Consider the following 12,107-nt stretch of genomic DNA (forward strand, 5'->3'; position numbering starts at 1 on the left):
TATGTATTGCATAAATGAAGTATGAAGTATTACAACCAGTGAGGTCTAAAGCACCGAATCAGGGGGTGCCGTGAACTTATCATTAAACCCAGCTGTGACCTCACTGAATGTTTCCCTTTGTGCCTCACAACACAAGGGGGCAGTCACAGCCTGCCCTCTAAAGACAACTCTCTCCCTCCACACAAAACTACAAGCACCTAATAACACACACACACCCTTCACTCAAAATTTCAAAATTCATGGCGACTCCTACACCAGCCTCAGAGTCCCCATCTGAGGAGGGGACCACAAATGTCCCCAGGTCAGACTGCCCTTCTGCCGACGACCCTAAGTGTCGACACCTCCCTCAACTTTTTCTGAAATATAAAAAAAATGTAAGAGTTTAGGCTGTATGAATACACTGCCTTTATTAAAGTGAACTGGAATAGATGGGGTGAGTGGGGATGAAAAATTTGCTCCAGAAGATTGAGCAGTGTTACTAAAGAAAATACTAGTTTGCCATGGTGAAGAAATGCAAAAAAGCTGACAACAAATAACGTTTAGTGCTGTAAGCAGGACCAAGCCGCAGGGGAATGCTGCCTTTCAGATATCCAAAATTACTAGGGAATCAGTAACCACCATCACATACAACAAGCCTATACCAGCACATTTGAGGCAACAGTTTGTGTTATAAGACATTAGTACCTTTTTACTTCATCTTAATGTAACAATCTCAATAATAGACTTGCATAGATTTTTACAGAAAGTTTTAACTGACAACTTTAAACAAAAAATCTAGCGTGAAATATTCCCAACTTGCCTGTCAAGCTCGAGAAGTGATGAGAATATGTGGGAACAGGCAAAACAATATAAATACAGTGGAACTTCAGTTTTTTAACTCAATTCATTCCTGAATGCCGTTTGAAATCTCAAATTTTCAAAAACAAACTATTTTCCCCATATGAATCAGTAGGCACCTGCCGAAATGATCATTACTCCCAGTGAGGTCTAAAGCACTGGATCAGTGGGTGCTGTGAACTTATCATTAAGCCCAGCTGTGACCTCACAATGTTTCCCTTTGTGTCTCACAACAAGGGGTTAGTCACAGCCTGCCCTCTAAAGACAACTCTCTTCCTCCACACAAAACTACAAGCACCTAATAACACAAACACATCCTTCACTCAAAATTTTAAAATCATCCTACACCAGCCTTGGAGTCCCCATCTGGGAAGGGGACCACAAATGTCCCCAGGTCAGATTGCCCTTCTGGCAATGATCCTAAGTGCCTTGACACCCCCCCCCGTCAACTTTTTCTTCATTAACTTCTGCAATATTTACAGTCTAAGATCTAATTTTCAATCTTTAGAACACCACCTCTCCTCTTCTAAACTTCATCTTCTTTTCCTCACTGAAACTCAGGTGTTTGAGGCAACTGACAGTAACCTCTTTTCTGTTCCCTCCTATTTTCTCTATCCTCATTTTCAATCCAAAGCTGGATGTTGCGTTGCGTTTATGTGTGCAACGACTTAACCTGCTCTTGAGCCCACGCTCTTGAATCTTATGAGTTTTCCACCATCTGGCTAAAACTAGAGTCACTCTGTATCTGTGCTGTATACCTCTCACCTAACTCCTCTGACTATATAAGAAATTCTTTGACTACTTAACTTCCAAAGTGGAGCACATTCTGACTCTCTTTCCTTTTCCAGAGATCTCCATTCTTGGAGATTTCAATGTTCACCACCAGCTTTGGCTTTCCTCTCCCTTCACTGACCATCCTGGTGAACTAGCCTTCAACTTTGCTATCCTCCACAATCTAAAGCAATTGGTGTAACACCCTGCTCATATTCCTGACAATCTTGGAGATACACCCAACATTCTTGACCTTTTCTTGACCTCTAATCCTTCTGCTTATGCTGTCACCCTCTCTTCTCTATTGGGCTCCTCCGATCACAATCTCATATCTGTATCTTGTCCTATCGCTCCAATCCCTCCTCAGGATCCCCCTAAGCGAAGATGCCTCTGGCATTTTGCCTCTGCTAGTTGGGGTGACCTGAGGAGGTATTTTGCTGATTTTCCTTGGAATGACTACTGCTTCCATGTCGGAGACCCATCTTTGTGTACTGAGCGCATAACAAAGGTGATAGTGTATGGCATGGAGGTGTACATTCCTCACTCTTTTTCTTGACCTTCCAAACCTTGGTTTAATACAGCTTGTTCTTGTGCTATACATGAAAGGGAGGTGGCCCACAAAAGGTATTTAAGCCTTCCATCACCAGAATCTCATGCACTTTATATTTCTGCCCAGAACCTTGCCAAGTCTGTTCTCCAACTAGCCAAAAACTCCTTCATTATCAGAAAATGTCAAGATCTTCCAAGGTCTAACTCTACTCATGATTTCTGGCACCTAGCCAAAAAACATCTCCAGTAACTTTGCTGCTGCTTCTTTGCCTCCTTTATTTCAACCAGATGGCACCACTGCTATCACATCTCTCTCTAAAGCTGAACTCTTCCCTCAAACCTTTGCTTAAAACTCTACCTTGGACAATTCAGGGCTTGTTCCTTCCTCTCCTTCACCCTCTGACTACGTCATGCTACCTATTAAAATTCTTCGCAATGATGTTTTCCATGCCCTCACTGGCCTAAATCCTTGGAAGGATTATGGACCTGATGGGGTCTCTCCTATTGTTCTCTGAAACTGTGCCTCTGTGCTTGCACCTTGTCTAGTCAAACTCTTTCAGCTCTGTCTGTCAACATCTACCTTTCCTTCTTGCTGGAAGTTTGCCTACATTCAGCCTGTTCCTAAAAAGGGTGACTGTTCTAATCCCTCAAACTACCATCCTATTGCTTTAATTTTCTGCCTATCTAAAGTTTTTTAATCTATCCTCAACAGGAAGATTCTTAAACATCTATCACTTCACAACCTTCAGTTTGGTCGCCAGTATGGTTTCTGTCAAGGCCACTCTACTGGTGATCTTCTGGCTTTTCTTACTGAGTCTTGGTCATCCTCTTTTAGAGATTTTGGTGAAAGTTTTGCTGTTGCCTTGGACATATCAAAAGCTTTTGATAGAGTCTGGCACAAAGGTTTGATTTCCAAACTATCCTCCTACGGCTTCTATCCTTCTCTCTGTAACTTCATCTCAAGTTTTCTTTCTGACCATTCTACTGGTGCTGTGGTAGATGGTCACTATTCTTCTCCAAAATCTATTAACAGTGATGTTCCTCACGGTTCTGTCCTGTCACCCACTCTTCTTATTCATCAATGACCTAAACCGAACTTCTTGTCCTATCCACTCCTACGCTGATGATACCACCCTGCACTTTTCCATGTCTTTTCATAGATGTCCAACCTTTCTGGAAGTAAACATTTCATGCAGGGAAGCCACAGAATACCTGACTTCTGATCTTTCTAAAATTTCTGACTGGGGCAGAGCAAATTTGGTATTGTTCAATGCCTCAAAAACTCAATTCTTCCATCTATCAACTTTACACAACCTTCCAGACATAGAACTCATCAAAAGATATTATTTAGACCATGTAGGTATTCTCTTTGTCACCAGTCAATTGACACAGCGAGGAGCAACCCACTCACCACCAAAATGATGGTGATCATAACACTTAAACATCTTACTGCTGGGAAAAGCTACTGCAAAAATGCAGTTGTGCAGTAGTGATGATGTTGTGGGTCATAGAGAGAGCCACAAGAGGATCGGGATTACTCCTGAGCACCGAGCCTGATTTGTTTACGTCGAGGTTCTTCAATGGGATCAGATTTATGAGTAACTTATTTCAAAAACTGAATTAGTCTTACCCTCTGTCTCCTGCAAATATATAAAAATGAAGGAAACATTTATAGAAACTATAAACTAGTAATAGATGGCAGCTTTTGTTACATCTTGTAGTATTTGAAGTCAAGTAACTTTGCTCGAAAACCAAATTATGGTATGGCAACTGAAGCAATTTAAGTTAAAAATTTTGCTAAAAAACTGTGTCATTCAAAAAGGGAGACGTTTGGTAACCAAGGTTCTACTGTACTTGATTAGCTAACTGTCACAAGTCACAGCCAGTACGTTATGTCTCTGAACTGCCACGTAATAATCTCACCACCACAGTGTTATTACCATGTATTAATTCCCAAACTGCCATGTATCACTTCACCATGCAACAGTCCAATCACCACCACCACATAGCAGTCCAACCACCACCATCATGCAACAGTCCAACCGTCACCATCATGCAACAGTCCAACCACGACCACCACAAACCACGCAACAGTCCAACCACCACCAGTACCACACAACAGTCCAACCACCACCACCACCACCACCACCATTCAACAGTCCAACTACCACCACCACCACCACTCAACAGTCCAACCACCACCACCACCACTCAACAGTCCAACCACCACCACCACCACCACCACACAACAGCCCAACCACCACCACCACCACCACCACCATACAACAGTCCAACCACCACCACCACCACCACTCAACAGTCCAACCACCACCACCACCACCACTCAACAGTCCAACCACCACCACCTATGTTTCCATAACTAAGGAGATAGTGGAACAGGAGATAGATAGGCTAAAAAGTTCAAGTCACCAGGACCTGATGAAATATATCCCAGAGTACTTAAGGAATGTAAAGAGATTATTAGTGAGCCGTTAGTCTCTGTATTTAGGAAATCACTGGAGTCGGGTGAGGTACCAGTAATGTGGAGGCAGGCTAATGTAGTACCCATCTTTAAGAAAGGAGATAAAACTTTAGCGTCTAATTATAGACCTGTCAGGTTAACTTCAGTTGTAGGTAAAATGTTAGATTCAATAATAGCGAGGAACATTAGGGAACATTTAGACAAACATAACTTGATAAATCAGTCACAGCATGGCTTCACGAAGGGGAAGTCTTGCCTGACGAACTTGTTAAGTTTTTACAATAAGGTGTACGAAGCAGTAAATAATGGTGATAGTTATGATATCTTATATCTGGACTTTAGTAAAGCATTTGACAAGGTACCCCATCAAAGGCTCCTGAGAAAGGTTAGGGCACACGGGATAGATGGGAAGGTGTTAGGCTGGATAGGGTCATGGCTTGGTAACAGGCGACAGAGAGTGGTAATAAATGGCTCGAAATCCGAGTGGGATCATGTAATTAGTGGGGTGCCACAGGGATCAGTATTAGGGCCATTGTTTTTTAATATATATATAAATGATTGGATAGTGGAATTAATAGTGATGTTAGTAAATTTGTGGATGACACAAAGATAGGTAGATTAATTAGGTCAGAATCGGATGCCATCGCCTTGCAGGCAGATTTAGATAAGATGAATGAATGGACGGATAGATGGCAAATGCAGTTTAATATTAACAAATGCAAAGTACTTAACGTAGGTAGAGGAAACCCACACAGTAGGTACACAATAAACAACGAAACTGGTAGGTACTGGATATGAGAAAGATTTAGGAGTTATAGTTAGCTCTGAACTCCGTCTAAGAAAACAATTCAAAGAGGCCACAAACATGGCAAATAAGGTATTAGGATTCATTTTTAGGAGTGTTAAAAGTAGAAGGCCCGAAGTAATATTAGTTATACTTGGCGTTGGTCAGACCTCATCTAGACTACGCTGTGCAGTTCTGGTCCCCACATTACAGGAAAGATATAGGTCTATTAGAATCATTACAGAGGAGAATGACTAAAAGGACACAGGGGATAAGGAGTATTCCTTACGAAGCGAGATTGAAGCTGTTAAATTTACATTCTTTAGAGACGTAGGTTAAGAGGGGACCTGATAGAAGTCTTTTAAGTGGTATAAGGGGTATAACAAGGGGGATGTTAAGCAAAATTCTTAGGATCAGCAACCAGGATAGAACAAAAAATAACAGGTTCAAGCTTGAAAAATCTAGGTTTAGGAAAGAGATGGGAAGAAATTGGTTCTCAAATAGAGTGGTAGGTTTAGGAAAGAGATGGGAAGAAATTGGTTCTCAAATAGAGTGGTAGATGAGTGGAACGGACTCAATAATCATGTTAGTGCTAGGACGTTAGGGAGATTTAAGAGAAGATTAAACGGGTTTATGGATGGGGATGATAGGTGGAAATAGGTGGGTATGTTTCGTACAGTGACTGACACGTGTAAGCCTGGTGGCTTCTTGCAGCTTCCCTTGTTTCTTATGTTCATATCTCTCTCTCTCTCTCTCTCTCTCTCAGCGATTTTCAAAGACCACAGTTAATTAGCCGGATTCTCAAAACCTCTTAATAATATAAAAATCTCGTCAAATTAATTAGAGCCTTTGAAATGTAGTGGAGGTACGACGATAAGTGTTTCTGAATACGAGCCTAGCTCACCGGCACAATACTAAGTTACAGTGAAGTGCAATGCAAAACTGTCTATCCAAACACTAATCTATTAACCGTGGTTCTTTGCCTTTCCTTATTCCCTGAACATTCTGTGAACAAGGAAGACTTACCTCAATAGCGACTGACGAGAAACTGCCTGCGTCAAACACTTACCTCAAACTCCAGAAACAATAGATGAACTTGCAGTGGACACTCATACTTGGTTGCCTGAATTCTTGGCATCTCGTGGGTGGGAAAAAGCTGTTCGAATGCAATGAAACTGTCTCGATCCACTAATCCCTCAACAATAAAGTTTAGAACATTACATAGTTATAACCCATCCCAAGTTTTAGATATAACAAACCTCCCCGTCTCCCATCCAACTCTCCAAGCTAGTTAGCCAGAGAGAAAGAAGGAAAGAGTACGGGAACTACAACTGCACCATAATTTTCGTATTTTTACCTGGGTGTAAGGCTCAATAATATTATAATTGCTACCTCATCCATTTGTCTTTCATTCTTCGCCGTCATTACACTTATTACATGATAATGGCAGACTGGTGAGCGTTACTAAAGTAACAGATATGGAAGAATTATTATTTCCGCATGCGAATGACGCCGTTAAAAGTGAAGGGCTGATGAGGCTGATGGGGAAGTTCCCCTGACTATCTACGTGCACCACATCCGCCAGACTTCACCACAGTTCAGCCCGCCAGCACCAGATTTTCTATTGAACCCACCAGTCACCACCACAATAACCGTCCGTCCACTGCCATCACTTACCCAAGACTGTAAATATGGCACTGGTGACGGGAACTCTGCGATCATACTTCCATCTTCCTTGGTTTGGCTACTACTGGTCCAAAGGAAACTTACAAGCTTACTAGCCCGGACCCGTCGCGGAGCGGATCAACAGCGGTTCACTCGCATGATTCAGTCGGTTTCAGAAATTGATCGAGTGAAGCAATTTCATAACTCGGTGATTCCAATACGCTTATGTATTCTTGCCTATGAATTAAATATCTCTAAAATTAACTGAGCTGATTATGATGTTTTACATAGCAAGTGGAATCATTGAAGAGAAGAGCGAGGCAGGTGAGGGAAAAAATGGGGCCAGGGCGGGGCGAGGCGTAGAGGCCGGGGCGAAGGGGATTGGGGCGAGGCGGAAGTGGCGAGCTGCGGGACGTGCTCGTGTTCTGAGTGGAAAATTCATAAAACATCTGCTCTTATGAAATTGATTTATTTACTACATACTATTTACATGAACAATTTCTCTAGATTCCTTTTTTCTGTACATCGCATCTCCGACTTCAACAAGTGTGACAATGCTCCTTACAAGACGGTGGTCGTGGAGGAACTGAGGGGGGCGGGGGAGGTTTACAAAAATACAACGGAAACATGAATCAGAATGTCCGAGTGAGACAGACTGACGTGTGAATGATGATTGTCCGGCAATTACGATTCTCTTGGAATAGAATACTAGCTAATATATTACCATATTTACATTAAGAACCTGGGGCCAGTGTTTTTTTTCTTTTTTTGTTATTTTATTTATGACCGGCTGGGACCGCAGGCAAATTGGCACAGTGAGAGAACAAATCACATCCACAGCTACATGGACTGCTTATGGAAAGATACAACAGCCTTCTAGTTCGAAACAGTGAAAAAAGAGAAATATAATGATGATAGAAAAAAAAATCGAAATGAAAAACCGATAACATTCAATCATATGTACAATACTCAACACCAACATCACACAAAACTCACCACTTGACCTAGGGAATGAGAAACGCTAAGGTGAACATTCTTGACATAGTATTATTATTTATTTATTATCATTAATATTATTATTATTTGTTATTATTATTATTATTATTATTTGTTATATATCCGCACCTCGGAGGAGGGGGAGGGTGAGGGGATCCTCAAAACGCCCCCGTCCCCGCCCCGCCCCCGAGACCGTGCCGCCTTCCCCTGCTGTGCCCCATGTGAGGTGAGTGTGTGTGTCCCTCTCCAAGGGCGATGTTCTCGTGTGTCGCCGATTGGATTCGCGAAGCTCCGAAGCCTTGGGTGGCGGGGGACGTGTTGGGGCTGAGGGTGAGGGCTGATGGAGGCCGGGAACAGTGGGTGTATCGTGGTTTGGGTGGGGTATGAAGGGGATGTTACAACAATATAGGGACAATTAATAATGTTTGGGATGGATGGAAGGATGGGGTGTGTGTGTGTGTGTGTGTAAATCGCCACGGTCTTAAAGATCACCTACTGTATTCAAATTCACAGCTTTATCCTCCTGGATAGAGCTTAGAGCTCATACAGTTCGATCAATGGGAAAGGCACGCCCACCCACCCACACACACACACAAAGCTTGCTCAAAAAGGGCTGCAATTGCTTATTTATCGGTGAAAACCTTGACAATCTGAGCAGGTCGCAAACCTATGCCTGCCAAGTGACCGGCAAGAAAGTTACCACTAAGCTAGCGAGTAATGTGTGCGTGGGTGTGTGCATGTGTGGACAGAGCAAGACTAGTACTAGAGTTACGGTGGCTGAGTAAAAAAAATGAGATATTTTTGTTCTTTATTTTGTTTTCCCCTTTAGAATATTTCGTCTGTTAATTACCCAGACAGAGGAATATGTTACAACAACATACACACGCAGACAGAGAGGTTATGGTGAACTTGCATTGTAGGGGAAGTCGAGGGAGGATATTTGCAAAATTTGGTAGTATGTAGTAATACATGAACTACAGAAAATAAATAAGTAAATAAACAAAGTTTCTGGGTGTATCTGGTTATGGCGCTATGCACGAATGGACAGACCAGGAACAGGAAATGCAGTGACATATAAAGGCATCACTGAGAAAGAGAAAAAGAGGAGGAGGGTGATGAAGACAAAAATGATGGATAGTTTTGTTAGTCATCATGATGTAAACTGGAAAGTGGTTTATGTTCTCAAGTCGATGAGGTGACTACCATTTTGTACAACAGATGCTTTAGTGTGCAGGGAACATGCTGATCAGCCTTTCATTAGCTGAATGCATATTTTTGAAAGACAATAACTGTGTAGTGACAGGACTGTTATGGCTGACTCAAACCCACTTAGGGCGTGGTAATGATATGATTGATGAAGGTGTTGGACTTTTATTTCTGTGAGTATCCTGATGGAGATTTGATCTCTGGCAAAAGCCTCTCACAGTCAATTAATTCCATCTTTAGGTCAATTTTTCAGTGTTTCCATGATGCTCCAAGGCAGGGAATGACATGCATGTATGGTTACTGATTGTTTGAGGGTTGTTGAGAAGGAATTAAGAATGTTGGGAATATAAAATAGTCAAGGTCATAAAGCCCTTCTTAGTGTAAATGGAGTTAGCTACTTCACCCACTGCATGGCACCCCACTGAGGCTGGAATATCCATCAAATTATTCAGCAGACATGGCATCTATTTGTATTACTGCACCACTCAGCCCCTTAGGAGGACAAGAATTAGGAAGAAAGGAACAAGTAAGAGAAGATAGAAAAGCAATACAAGGACATGTAAGCATAAAGTTCAGAGGAAGAGAGACAGGTATTAACTGTCTACTGAAGTTACCAGCTCTTAAAAGAAGAGCAGCAAACCATGATGTGTAGATACATTGCAGTTTTCCCATGAATTACATAAAAGGTAACATTTGTAGCAACAAAAGTAATACACACATTAAATTTGAACCTTTCACAGGACTCTGATGGCAGCATAACTTTTCTTCCAGACTATACATGTTGAACAAGTAGTATTTTTAACCCTGTCAGCATGAAGCAAACATAATAGATGGGATGAAGGAAGGTGCCATTACTGGACTGTTCTGGACAGTGGGTCAGGGACAGGGTTAGGGACCCAAGGAGGCCACCCTCAGCTGGTCGGAGCTTCATTTATTAACTCTATAACAGTGTTGCCAACTCAGCTGATTTTCTTTCCCTCTTGCAAAGATTTGTGCTGACTGAATAACATGTATTGAATTTACATTGAGTCTGCAACACTGCTATCATCATTATCATTATCACTGGTGAAAATTTCTAAAACTGGAGTAAAAAATGGAAAACCTGCAAAAAAGCTTACATATCCCTCACATACAAAATCCTGTACTATACACGATGAATTGTGATTTCTAAGAGACCTTTATAATGCACAACATTTTGTCATCAAATCTGCACAAGCTCTGAGCGGCAGCCAGCATCGGCCTCCTGCGGGTGGCACCGAGGAGTGGGTGGCTCAGCGGCTCCAACATGAAGGGAAGGACCCTGGTGTGTGGTGCTCGCAGTCCACTCTTTTCTTTTGCCCACAGAAATCCCACTTCTAAAATTTCTTTACTGGGCTCAACTGCACCACAAGGAAAACATTTTATGAGGGTCCCCTGATAATAGAAAAATGAGTGGCTGGGCTACAAGATTCACTCAGATGTACCAGAAGATTCAGGTAGTAATTATGTACTGCATTCACCACACATGATAATGGGAAGGAGGGATCTGATGATTTGGATATAATCCTCATCTGATTACATTGCTTACATAAAAGTGGTGAAGGCAAGGAACTTGAAGACCCAAAGAAGTATAAGATTTCTCTCACACACACACACACACACACACACACACACACACACACACAGACACACACACCATGCTTGAGGATTCACATTTGTCACTACAAGTGATATAAGTAGATTTTTACAAAAAATTTACAATTGATACTTTACATTTATTTTAAGTTCAATGTCCCCTTAAAAATAAAGTACATCACTGGGGTGGAAAGACATTTTGTAAAGGTGAATGACAAAGTAGTGTAGCCAGCCAATCCGTGTTCCTGTTCTTTCTCCTTAGGTGGTGAGATGACTTGGCCAGTGCCAGCTGAGTGACTGCCAAGAGAGCCATTAGATATGCACACACAGCAGTGACTGGTATCAGTATGTGAGGCAGCAGCACATGCTTACATGGTGTCTCAATGTATCACATCCACAAGTACACAAGTACACTTACACTATATGTATTCAGTTACATATTTTGTCCTAAGTGATGCAGATCAGTACATCCACTCACCACTTATATAAAGATCAAAACAGTACATTATTTATGTTTTATTAATGTTCCTCTGCTGTGTTCTGGCAGTCTGGAAGTTCCTCACAGTGAGAGGATTCCTTATTCTGGTGGTACATGAGGATATTTGGTTTGACAGCCTGGTGGTAATGCCCTGCATTTCCATTTTCTCTTGCCAGTGTTGTGCATCACAAAATAACTCAGCAGCAGCAGACACAATACCCTCCTCAGTCCCTGGCCTCTTCATGTTGCTGGCTGTACACACACTCACTGATCCTTTAAAAATATGCTTCAACAATAATTTTTATGCTGTAATTATTGTGTGCGTGTACAGCAACCTTTCCTATTCTGCTTATCTGCTGCCGCATATATTAAAGAACAGATTGCATGTAACCACACCATCATGAGCTGTGCCAAGCTTCTTCCTGTTTGAGCTTAGGCCAAACAATGGATTTTGTGACCAAAGCAGTCTTTCATTATGAATATGACTGATTAAGTTGACATTGTCCTTGGTTTTCCTAGGACATTAGGTTGTGGGTGGCACAGTGCTAACCAACAGCAAATCTGCAATGTCCGAGTGCTTTTTGACTTAAAAATGATTGAATATTGTGATTTGTTTTGATATTTTGAGTCAAGAATTGGCACACACACATGTTATTTTGAAGAATGATAAGTAACAGCAGCAGCAGTCACCCCTATGACACCTGTGTGATTGAGGTGCTGATCAA

The 12,107-nt window shown here is 41.9% G+C and overlaps 1 protein-coding gene and 1 long non-coding RNA gene across 6 annotated transcripts in view; both read right to left on the reverse strand.

Moving 5' to 3' along the window:
* LOC135093531 (uncharacterized) overlaps positions 1-7,092 on the reverse strand; it is a 15,208-nt gene extending 8,116 nt beyond the window's left edge. Inside the window, exons 1-2 of the long non-coding RNA XR_010263414.1 lie at positions 6,493-7,092; positions 216-356 (exon numbers count right to left, since the gene is read on the reverse strand). This is a non-coding gene — a long non-coding RNA (uncharacterized LOC135093531). The remainder of the gene's footprint in view (positions 1-215; positions 357-6,492) is intronic.
* Positions 7,093-7,541: 449 nt separating this feature from the next.
* The window catches only part of LOC135093493 (protein pangolin, isoforms A/H/I/S-like), a 39,718-nt gene continuing 35,152 nt past the window's right edge, over positions 7,542-12,107 (reverse strand). For all 5 annotated transcript variants that reach the window (XM_063992829.1, XM_063992822.1, XM_063992813.1 and 2 more), the window contains one exon: positions 7,542-12,107. This exon is cut by the window's right edge and continues 3,463 nt beyond it. The gene's annotated coding sequence lies outside the window, so the exon portion shown is untranslated.

Source organism: Scylla paramamosain, chromosome 3 (genome assembly GCF_035594125.1).
Source record: "Scylla paramamosain isolate STU-SP2022 chromosome 3, ASM3559412v1, whole genome shotgun sequence".
In the NCBI taxonomy this organism is placed as follows: domain Eukaryota; kingdom Metazoa; phylum Arthropoda; class Malacostraca; order Decapoda; family Portunidae; genus Scylla; species Scylla paramamosain.